Source organism: Centroberyx gerrardi, chromosome 2 (assembly GCF_048128805.1).
Source record: "Centroberyx gerrardi isolate f3 chromosome 2, fCenGer3.hap1.cur.20231027, whole genome shotgun sequence".
In the NCBI taxonomy this organism is placed as follows: Eukaryota; Metazoa; Chordata; class Actinopteri; order Beryciformes; family Berycidae; genus Centroberyx; species Centroberyx gerrardi.
Window position 1 is genome coordinate 7,659,612 of NC_135998.1, and position 11,854 is coordinate 7,671,465.

Sequence of the window (11,854 nt, forward strand, 5' to 3'; positions counted from 1 at the left end):
GTTTTTTTTAATGTAATTATTAATGAAGAGGGATTAGGGGGTAAAAGGGGTTATGAAGGAAAATGTATAATGGAGAAATTGCAGACCTTTTTTTTCCAGTTAGAATAATCAAGCAACAAAACAAAGACAAAAATATGAAAGTAGCAAAGTTTTTGCTTACTGCAGATCAGACTGACAACATGCAAAGTGCTGAGTGAAGAATAAACCGAAACATGCAGACGCTCACACACACATGCACTTGCACCAACACACTGGGATATGCATTTTTGCATGTAGGCCACAGTTTCATCATTGGGAAAATAAAGGCATAATGTGCATGGATAGCTATTTCTGTTTATATTATGGACTATTTTTATACCCAGCGCCATAATGTCAAATTCAACTCTAATCCACAAATTATAATTTAGTGTTAGAAATGCTGTCTTCTAAATTCTATATTATTATACTTGTCCAAATCAAGTACGTACTTTTCATTTTTCTCCACTGTCAGTGCAGCGGTGTATCATTCTGTCAGACAGAGGACTCTGAATTTGAGACTGGGAAAGGGATTTTCCTTGAGAGGAAACTATAGCCATTGCTAGCATAACATAAAGCCCAAAATGGCCCAAAATTAAGCTTTGATTTTGTATGTTGCTCAAGGAGAGAGTCTACTTCTCAGTCTTTGGTGCTTGTGATATTTCAGTGATAAATACACCACTTGATTATGCTCCAAGTGGAACATGAAGATTTTGTTACACAAGTTCAATAAGAGTCAACTTTCAGAATATTACAATATGAACTGAGGTATAAACAAGTAACAGATGTACAGTATGTAGCCATTCAGATGACCCTTGTAAAGTAACTATTCAGAATTACTAACTACTACTCATAACCACTTGGAAATTATATTTGCTGTACTTGACAAAAACAAACAACAAAAAACATCAACACTATGCTTGTGAGAACTTCTGCACTTGAATTTGAGTAATTCTTTGACCCAGGTTAGACCTACTTTTATTTGAGTAAGTTATATAGTGAGTGTATGAACGGGAAAATTAGATGTTAATTTAAGTACTTCCATAATTTTAGCAATTCAGAAAAATATCTCTTCGGGCCCTCCAGATATTACTTAGTATTGATATTCAAAGAAGGTAAATGTTCGGTCAATAAACAAGCATCTGCTAAAGGTCATTAACAATATTAACAGTCCCATAGTGTTGCATAAAACCCTACTTTTCATTTGGGAAAGAACAAAGCTATGTGGGAAATGTTTTTTTGTTTAGCATCTATTTGTATATTCATCCGTATATTTTGAGCTCATTATCTTTCTTGCCCTTAGCAATTACATTTCAATTTGTTTCTGCATAATTGCTGACACATGTTGAGTGTCAGGAAAAGTGCAGAACATTCAGTTGATAATTTATCATTCAGTTGTCACAAAATAAAACTGACATAAGAATAATTATATTAATTTTCTTTTTTAGAAATAAGACTGCAAGAGGACATATGGTTGCAAAACACTTTATATTGAGTATTAATATGCTGTTCACAGCACTTAATACTACAGATGAAACATAATAAATGATGCAACAAATGAAACTAATAAATTATGCAATAAATGAAACCAATACATTATGCAACAAATGAATATAATAATTGATGCAACAAATTAAAAATAATAAATGATGCAATGTCCTCCCAAAATGCTTGGAAAAATGATAACAGGGGCACAAACAAAAACATGATTGTATCTCCTGATCAGTTGGCATTACATAATGAATGATTCATAATTAAATTGTTGCACATTGCACTATACTACACTGTAACATTAAAGTTATGCTCATGCTCATGTATTCTGAACAAGCACTGTAATGTGATTGTTGGACATTGATGTGATGTGATTTGTTTCATTGATTTGATGTACATGGATGTGATGTTGTGTTTTAATTGGTGAGACCAAAGATGATTTTCCTGCTTTAGCTCGACAATACTTCTATTCTATTCTATTCTATTCATATCTTGTGACATTAATTACACCTAGCCAGTGGTTCCTTCCTACAGTAGATCAATATGCAGTATGTGATGTTGTTATATATAGCATACCACTGAACCAAAATGTTTGTACTAACACATTGTTATTTTTGCTCCATCATTAGATCTAAATTCCTGCAGACAGGTTCAGGCTGGAAGACCAAACTGGAAGTTTTCAACGTTTCACATTGCCGTCCCAGGCAGCCGTTATAAAACGCTTCAATTCAGAGAGTTCCAAGTTCAGTAGGTGACTGGCAGAGATTAAAAAGGATTCCCAGCCACTGACTAGTTATATAAACAGGTTCATTTATGACAGGCTCAAACAAACAAAATTATATAATGTGAAGAGATTAAGTTCTTATTGAGACCAGTCTGTCGCCCGCCGGTTGGGGCTCCAACCAAGAACTGGGTGGAGACAGATACTCTCCTGAAAATCAGCGCTCTCCTGTTTCTCCTGTTTGTGGATGCATCATGCTTTTTCCCAGGTTTTTAGGCAGCTGACTGCAATGGAAAGAGTGTCTTATAAATTTGTTTAAAAGACGTTAAAAGAGTTCTGTTTTAGCAACACATTCAACATTCATCCCTCAATACAGATAAACCTCTGATCTGTCTCATTTTTATTTGACCTATAAAAAGTTACGACTTGTGCAGATCACCAATCTATAAAGTATGGTAGCCTGAATGATATCATAAAGAAGTAAAATGTCTGTTTTATGTGGAAGATAAATCAATCCATCATGAATTTCCTTAAGTCTAAAAGCACATCCGGTGGTTCACTAGAGACAGCAGTGCTGAAAGTCAAGAACAATGTGTGTCAGCACTTGTGCATGCCGACAGGCCGGTGTCTGCTGCTTGCAGACTTTCACAGGTGAGGTCACACGGGCCGTGAGTAAAGTATGATGCATACCTCACTCTTCACTCAGCATGTCTGTCTTCAGCAGTAGTTTATTGGTCTTTCTTTCTTCTTGCATTTCCTGCGATAGCTTACGCCAACTCTCTGTCCTGAGGCTAACCCAGTTTCTCAGGGTGTTAATATGGATAACAGTGGAATTACATACAATCACATGAGTCAGTGTGTGTGAGTTTTCTTTTTTTTTTCTGTTGGAGGGCGGAGGTTAGGGTTAGGGCTAGGGTTGGTTGGTAACAAACAAGCAAACAAGCGTCTGTCATTGCCAAGGTGGAACGCCTTTGAAACTCAGGCTTCAACAAGTTACACTAGGCAAGTCCAGTTTAGCCGGACCGTGAATGCAGCCTGTGGGGAACACTGTGTGTCAGGAAGTTAAACATTTTCTTTTCAATAGGATTAATTACTTGTCCAAACCTACAGTGACAGCAGTCTCCAGTGGAATCCAATGTCAAACAGGGGCGATATGCCAGTCTCTGCACTGCACTCATGTTAATTCTCTATCTGAGTGTTGAGCAGTTTGGCACATCTCCGATTAAAAAGTGTTAAATCCTGTTACTAACACATGTGAGTTTGGAGCAAATTGGGGAATTTTAAGAGAAGAGTTTTTCACTTTTGTTTTCACAATGGGAGACTCTGTTGGATTGGGGACAATGCAACTGGTCTGTTGGTCTGTGTATCGCGAAAACATGACGTGACGTGCACATCAGACACATTAAAGATCGATTTAGATCAATTTGTATACACTGACAAACCTTTGATTTTGTGGCGGGCGTGGCGATATTGTGGCACCACAGACGAGCCTATATGTTTGGGAAAGTCATGCATGTGCGTTTCAACAATGGGGAGTCAGTCAGTCAGTCAGTTAGGGACAAACACTATTATTGGCCGCCGCCGCTCGGCGGTCCGGGAAATCTTCCCATCCACTGCAATACAAATTGTGCTGCAGGCTTCCAACTAACGTTCGTGCGCATGACTCTGACGTATCTGACTTCTCCTTCTTTATAGATTCCTTGTTGGCTGTCATTCAACATTCATTCTTCAATACTGTTCAGGCTATGAGATACAGATGGAGATACAGATGGTTATTACATCTATTGAATCTCATTCTTTAAAAAAAAAAAAAAAAAAAAAGATCTTTCAGTCACCACACCTATATACTGCTGTATGATATGCACAGGTCATTAGTCCAGTAGCACACAATACAATTAATTGATCCATAATGACTAACTCTCACAGTCTTTCACCCCCTTGTCATTGAGACAGCAGTGCCAAAAGTCATGATGGTGCATACCAATCGACTGGTGTCTACTGCATGCAGATGTTCACTCATGAGCTCACATGGAGGCATAAGGCATGAATCATTAATCTCTGTTTACACAGCGTCTGTCTGTTTGCATTACTGGTCTGTCTACATCTCTTCATGTGAACAGTCCTGAGGATGAACTGGTTCTTGATGTATTAAAATGTATTAAATTGGAGTTATATAGTCAAATTTGTATTAAACTTGAAATCGTGCTGGTTTACTGTTTCTCTCTCTCTCTCTCTCTCTCTCTCTCTCTCTCTCTCTCTCTCCTTCTGTGTGTGTGTGTGTGTGTGTGTAACTGAATGCAGTTAATGGCTAATATTGTGAAGCATTTTGGGCGCAATTTGGAACTGGACAAGGAAAGGTCAATGGAGCAAAAACTGTAATGTCACAATCTGTGGGAGCAGCACCTACCTTGGTAATTTCACAGCAGAGACAATTACGGATTACATGATACACACATGAGCACACACACACACACACACACACACACACACACACACACACACACATGCTGCCAGCCTGCCACTGATTGCCATTAATTCCTATATAACACATTAGGAGTGCATGTTATCTACGTTGAGCTGTTTGTTCTTTTATGAGGGGGAGCAGGCTGAGGTTGTCTATTTACGCCAGTGACAAAACAAACCAATTAAGCCTATATTTGCACACTTTGAAAGATGCTTCAAAAAAATTCACAGCATGCAAAAATATTTGCTTGTGAAGATAAATATAATTTGAGGGAATAATTCAGCTCATATTGAGAGGAACCTGTCTCCACAGTCACACACCAAACCTTCGCCTACGATTCCTTTAAATAAACTACAATAAGCTTTTTTACATACTGTTTTTTTGTAAGAGTGGCAGTTATGTTCTGGTCACACATTCATTCTTCAATATTGTTTAGACTATGAGGTACAAAGAATTATCCTTTACAGAAAGAAAGAAAGAAAGAAAAAGAAAGCACAGAAATACTTCTATAATATATGTGGGTTATCATTAATATATTATTATCCATTAATTAAATGTATAGCCTATTAAGTTACCATTAAATAAAAAAATGTATCCATTATGATTAACATTCATTACCAATTAAGGACACAGCCAACCTTTCATCCTTTAACCTCCATTCATACAGACAGCATTACATCATGAGGGATCATTATTCTCAGACATGCATGCATGACTAATGTATTCAGACTTTCACCGGTGAGATCACAGGGTTCCCACTGCAATGTAACCACCCATACGTAAGACATGCATCCGTCTGTCTTGACTTAGTTTATTGGTCTGTCTTTCTACTATATTTCTTACTCTTTTGCCTGCATCAGCTCTATACTCAGAGGCAAACTGGTTCTCTGCCTTGTTCTGTTTTTGTTTTTTTAATCAGGATTGCTCCATTGTGTCCTTCAAGCCTTGACATTGGAAAGGTGGCTTGCATAAAAGAATAACTATGTGACATTTATGAAAACATGAGAATGTTATGAAAACATCTACACTGACAGAGATGTCCCAATGAAGGCTGTGCATGAACTAACCTGCCCGCAACTTGAGTGCATCAACGCCCAAATTGACGGATTATGTCTCTGTGATTTGTTACTTGCAACATGATTTCATCTGCGGTTACTTTGTGCTGCCGTGGTTTTCCTTTTGTGGACATCTATGTCTGTATTCTTGTAACGATGACCGGCTCTAAATTCCATTCTATACAAAGGCATTGCTAAATCACTGTTTCATCATGACAAACTGTAAAGGTAAACACCTCTAAAGATATTTAAGGAAATATATACACACTGGCTGTCCAGGTGTTTGTGGGGTGCAGCTGAGTTTGTTGCAGAGCTATCGGGTCTCTCTTGTGAATATAATGAAATATATATTCATTCTTACCATTTTACAATTTGTTGACAGCAGAGACATGTGAGAGAAGTACAAAAATGTGTAAAAGTTGGCATGGCTAACATCACAGGCTGAATTAAATATGAAATACTGTAGATTTAGCAAGGACCTAAAAATACAGGATTTTATTAGGAGTCTATGTGCAGGGACGTATGTGAGCGGACACGGGGGATGTGGGGGTCCGATAGCAATAGCTATGGCGGCAATAAGAAAGCCCCGGCTATGGGGCTTTCCACCCTACCACCCTAAAACATCCACATGTCAACTTCATGTGTTAACACTATGAAGAGGTAGTTAAAATGTTCAGTAAGCTGGCAAAAAGGCAGAAGACAATATGGATTATTATTTTCTCAAATCAAAAAAAGTGAGTTGACTGCATTTGGTGTGAAAAAGTTGTGTTTTAAAATAGATTAGCCTTTTGTACAGTCACCTAGCTACATACATACTAGCTTTGACTTACCGGCTCTCTAGCTAACAGCCATAGTATGTATGTAGGGGATAGTCTTTTTAAACGCTAGTTCAAATTGCAACATGGTTTAGCTGTTTATTTTTTCTGTACTGCCAATAGAAAGAGCAGAGGACAGCGGGACATGACCATGAGGGAGTAAGTTGCTGGGAATGGGATGACCAGAGGTAACAGCTAAAAGTTTTGCCTGATATTAATATTATCGCTCATAACATTTTGTTAAATGAGCATGAAGTCTGAAATGTGGATTAAGTGTTATGTTCCTCCACCTCTAATGGATTCTGTGTCAATAACCCAAATTGGAAACGGCACTTGGTTGGCAAACGGTTAGGTTTAGGCAAGTAAAACAACTTACTGAGGTTTGGGTTAAGGTTACGGTTAGGCAACTGAAACAACTTGGTTAGGGAAAGGCTTTGGTCATGGTTAAACAAGAAAAGCTTTAGCTAAAACCTGACTCACGGTAGAAATCTTCTTTGTACAAGCTGGGAAGTGAACCCAGGTCATTGGCATTGAAGGCAAACTCATCTGCCCATCCTCCACAACACCCTTTCTTCCCACTGTGCTACTTCAATATCAGACTACTTCCCGTTTATGTGCCTCCTTCAAATAAATATTTTTTGCTGGAAAATTTGTAGGCTACTTTAAGACTTGCTTTAAGAAGTGCTTATTTCACAAAATTTCAGGAGATCAGGCTGCACTGTAATGTTTTTCCTAAAATGTTCCAGCCAATCACAGTTTAGCTATATATAATGGAAGCGACATTTGGGGCTAGCAGTAACAGTCTCAGGTCACATTGTAATGCTGCACGAAAATGGATAATCAAGCCTGAAATTATATTGACTTGAAACAAAATTAAGGTAAGTGGTCACAGTTATAGTTATATTGTTCACAAATTATACTTTCTATGTATAAATGTCCTGTTTTGAATATGTAACCACGTGTCAAACAGTTTATGCCCAATTTGTAATCTGGACACAGGAAGATAAGTAGCTAAATTAAAGGTCCATCATTCTACAATAAAATATGAAAATGGTTGTTAAAACTATGACTAAATAACAATGTCTATTAAAAATGATTTCATTGCAAAACGTCTACAAATATTTTGTCTCATGCCACAATGGCACATTTCGACCCCCTCCCCCTCCCTTCAAAGAAAAAACAGACAGACATATTTTGAGTAGGCAAACTTTTTTCTTACATAAAACATTTATTTTAAGCAGCAGGCCAGATCACCTGCAAGTGTAAATGAGGGACTGAGTGAAAGAAAAGCAACAAATTACTTTCAAAACATGCAAGTATTCCAGTGAACTTGTTCTGTCAGGAACACACAACACAGAGTTCAGCATTCAGTTACAAAAAATATATATATATGTTAAAAAAAAAAAATATTTAATATTAATATTTGATATTTGATTTTCAAATAAAATCCCCAATTTTCTTTTTTCTCTCTCATTCACACACATGCACTCAAATATTCAAGCACTGCCTACTGTTCATCACACACATGACAGATATAATGCTCATAGCCCTCTGCAGGCTTCATGAGCCCAGCCATCACAGAAGAGGCATTTGACCCATGGCTCACCGGAGAGAGATGATGCCAAGTCCTCATTGCACACGAGACAGGAGCAGTTATCCTGGGTGGCCTGGTGAGTGATGATTCCATCTGTTTTTTGGTGAAGTCTCCTTTTTGCTTTTGGATTTGATTTTTTCTTTCCTTCTGCCTCTTCCTCGAGGGACCTCTTGACAGGTGTGTAAGTCAGAATGGCACTCACCCTCTTTTTCCTCCCCTTGTCAACACCCTTTCTTGTCCATGCCTTAGGGTAAGGTCTGACCACAGGGTCAAAACCATCAGCCTGGGGGAGGAGGTGAGGACACAGTGACTGATGGCCGCCCCCAAAGGAGCATGGCTCAGCGCTGTACTAGCAGGAGTGGGAGTCACAGAGGCTGAATCCAGTGGTGAAGTGGCAGCAGGTGGATCTGGAGGGGCAGCAATATGAGGACTAGCTGTGGAGGGCACTGTGGCGGCAGGAGGCCCTTCCTGTGACGAAGCTTGGGGCTAAAAATGCTGTCATTGTACAGGCAGATGCCAGGCAGATCATAGATGGTGGCTGTTGCGCCTGGATGGTTTATCATCCAGTTGTCCATGTGACTTACCATCTTCTTCTTGAAGGGTCCAAACACACTCCTGTCGAGTGCAAAAGCTGATGACGGGAATAGACACGTGAGCTGTGGTCGTCGAGGGCGAGGAGGACCTTTGACTCCACAGATGGCCTGGTGTGCTTTGTAAAGTGGACTCGCAAAGTAGACTCCTCCTCCTGCATCCACTTGGACCTGCATTAACTGTTCCAACACGTCTGTTGGGCCACCATGGATGAAGTGGGCCTAATATTTCTTTCTGGGGAAGATGAAGAGGAGTGGGACACTGTTCCAGGCAGTGAGGCAGTCAGGGCATTGACAGCAAGAGCCATCGTGATCAAGCAACATGATCTCATAAAAAGTTGTGAAATGAGCACAAACTGAAATGCAGATTTAGGTGCTGTGGACATGAAATATGTGAAAATTATGTTCCTCTACCACAAATTGGACACAGCATTTTCAGCTAAAGGTTGGCTAACGTTTTTTGATCAATGGCTTGGAGCCCATTCTGGGTTTCAACAACGGAAAAAAAAACATCTTTCAAGCCAAAACAGTATTTCTTCTGGAAAAAAATAACATCTTCAAAGGCAAAACTTTATATCGGCTGGTGGAACGAGTGGGACTCCTCTTTAAAGAGGAATGATGAGAGAGGCTGATGTAAACTTACAGGGTAGAGCAGCAAATTATAAATTTGCAAATAATAATTTGAGTGACCCCATTACCGCCCCTGGTTGATCGGAGATAGCACCCTGCTGGACCTCCACCTCCTTTTGCGCTGAGTCCCCAGAACCAGAAGGGATAGGGGAGGAGCACCCTCCTGTGGAGAGAGCGGGGAGAGCTCTTCTCCACTGTGAGAGGCAGGCTTATTGTTGGGCCTGTGTGACTGGGAGAGGAGATATGTCTGTTTATTATTACCCTTTGAGACGTCATGGAGACAAGAAATAAGGCACAAACTAATTTTTTTTGTATTGCACAACAAGGAGAATTTACCAGTAAGACTCTGTTTGCGACATACTGAGACAGACACACTGATACACAGTCAGGTAGACGGTTTCTTAGTGTGAACATAATGAGGAAATATTTTCACCTTATGGGATTTGTCCGCTATGCAAATGTCCATATAAGACTGAGGTCAAACTGGAGTAACTAGTTCCCTGTTGCTGCTTCAGTGTCTGTCTGTTTGTTTTCTTTGGTCCAAACCACAGTGGAAAGGTCTGACGATGATATGAGGAGGAGAAAAAAGAAATGAAGAAATAGTTGAGCATCTGTTGATACTTACCCTCTGTTCAATTTGTTATGCTAGTATAAGCATGAGTAATAGCTGGCTATCAGATGTCAACATCCGCCTCCTTATAGTTCCTTATAGTATCCGAGACCCTTATTTTCAGGCGATCTCAGTGTGCTTATTTGGTGCACAAGCAAGTTTGAATGACATTGTTCTCACTTGTACAAATGGACCAAACTAAAGGAGTAAACATTCCAGAGTTGAATATAACTGCTCCAAACATGCTTGGTGTGAAAGCATCCTAAGAGACAGATCCCAGGCTTTCCCATGGGGTCTCTGGCTGGGGGGGCATAATGTAGCCCAGGGGTTTAGGGCAGGCCCCAGGCAGCCACTCTTTTGGCTTGAGTGGCTATAGGCCCTATGTATTCAGTGTGGCTTGCAGGTAGGCTTGCTGGGCTGAGCTGGCTGATTAAGACAGGTGGCTACCTCCCCATTCATGTGTCTCTTTGCATACATCTTGCCACAGGTGGTGGCTTTAAGGCTTCTTTAAGGCTTTTCTGGATAGGGAAAGCATGACTTCACTCTGTTTCATTTGGTTCTTAAATCTGTCTTGGAGTTTATACGGAGCCTAGCCAAAAAATGCACTTGGCTTCATGGCACTGAACAGGGTTTGAGATTGATGAGGGTTTTGTAGAGTGAGTGTGTATTAGTCATGAGTGCAGTGGCTCACCACAATCTAACTAAATCAAACGTATTCCTTGATTGCCTGCAAATGATACCCGACATAACAAGGCACAGGATAATCATGGTTATCAACCTGGGTTCTACAGGAAGCATTAAAGCCAAGGCCAGAGGCATCAAAATCCCAAAACTGAGCCAGGGAAAGCTTAGCTGCAACCTTGGGGTTGCCCCAGGACAGAATCAACTCTTTGGCAAAGTCAGGAGGAACAGGAAAGCGGTCGCTAATCGACTGCTGATGAGGAGGAAAGGTGTAGGCCCCCTCTTGCTCATTCTGCTGTTGTACCACACAACAAATCTGTGGGAACTTAAAATCTGGTATTACTTCATTCGGTATCAGAGAATTACATTTAATTTGCTGCACTGTACTATAACCAGAGTTCATTGCATGCTCTTCCCAGTGTATAATTTTGATGTGCGCTAATACTTGAACATTAGATAGATATATAGATAGATAGATAGATAGATAATTGCATTTCCCAAGCAGCTCACAGTGTAGAGCAATTGTGTGAAAATATCAAAGGTGCAACAATACAACACAACCTTACTGGTTAAAATACTACAATACAAATTAAGGATACAAGGTCAAGGTTAAGAATAAATGTCACAGTTCCACACTGAATATCATAATACAGCATAGCATCTACTGACTAACTGCTGACTGTTGAACATGGCCCATTCTCCTTCTCACTGTGTGCTGCAGTTTGTAGCAAACTCACTGATGGCTTCAAGTAATAACGTAATTATTCTGCTTTAAGATCTGATGTAGCTTGACAGTAACTACATTAAATGTAGGAAATAAATTATGACTTTAGTAACTAGTTTAGATCATTGAGCTCACACTAGCGTTTGTTACTCTAGCTGTGTTTGAAAACAATTTTTTAAAAATAGTATAAGCTAGCTAGACTGTTATTTGAAAATAACAGCCAACAATAATAAATCCTCCACTTTATAGATACAAGTTGTATTTTGCTGAAAAGTAAATTGGGATAGTTGAAGCTGCACTAGGTAACAATTGTATGTCTTCTCAGCTTATCACGAAGTGGGGCTGCAACAGTTGAGATACCATAGATCCACACTAATTGCCCAAATTAAACTTTGGTGTCCGGTGTGGTCACTGGTGGAAAGTCCTCCATACACAGCAAGTGACAATTGAAACTTGAGAGTGAA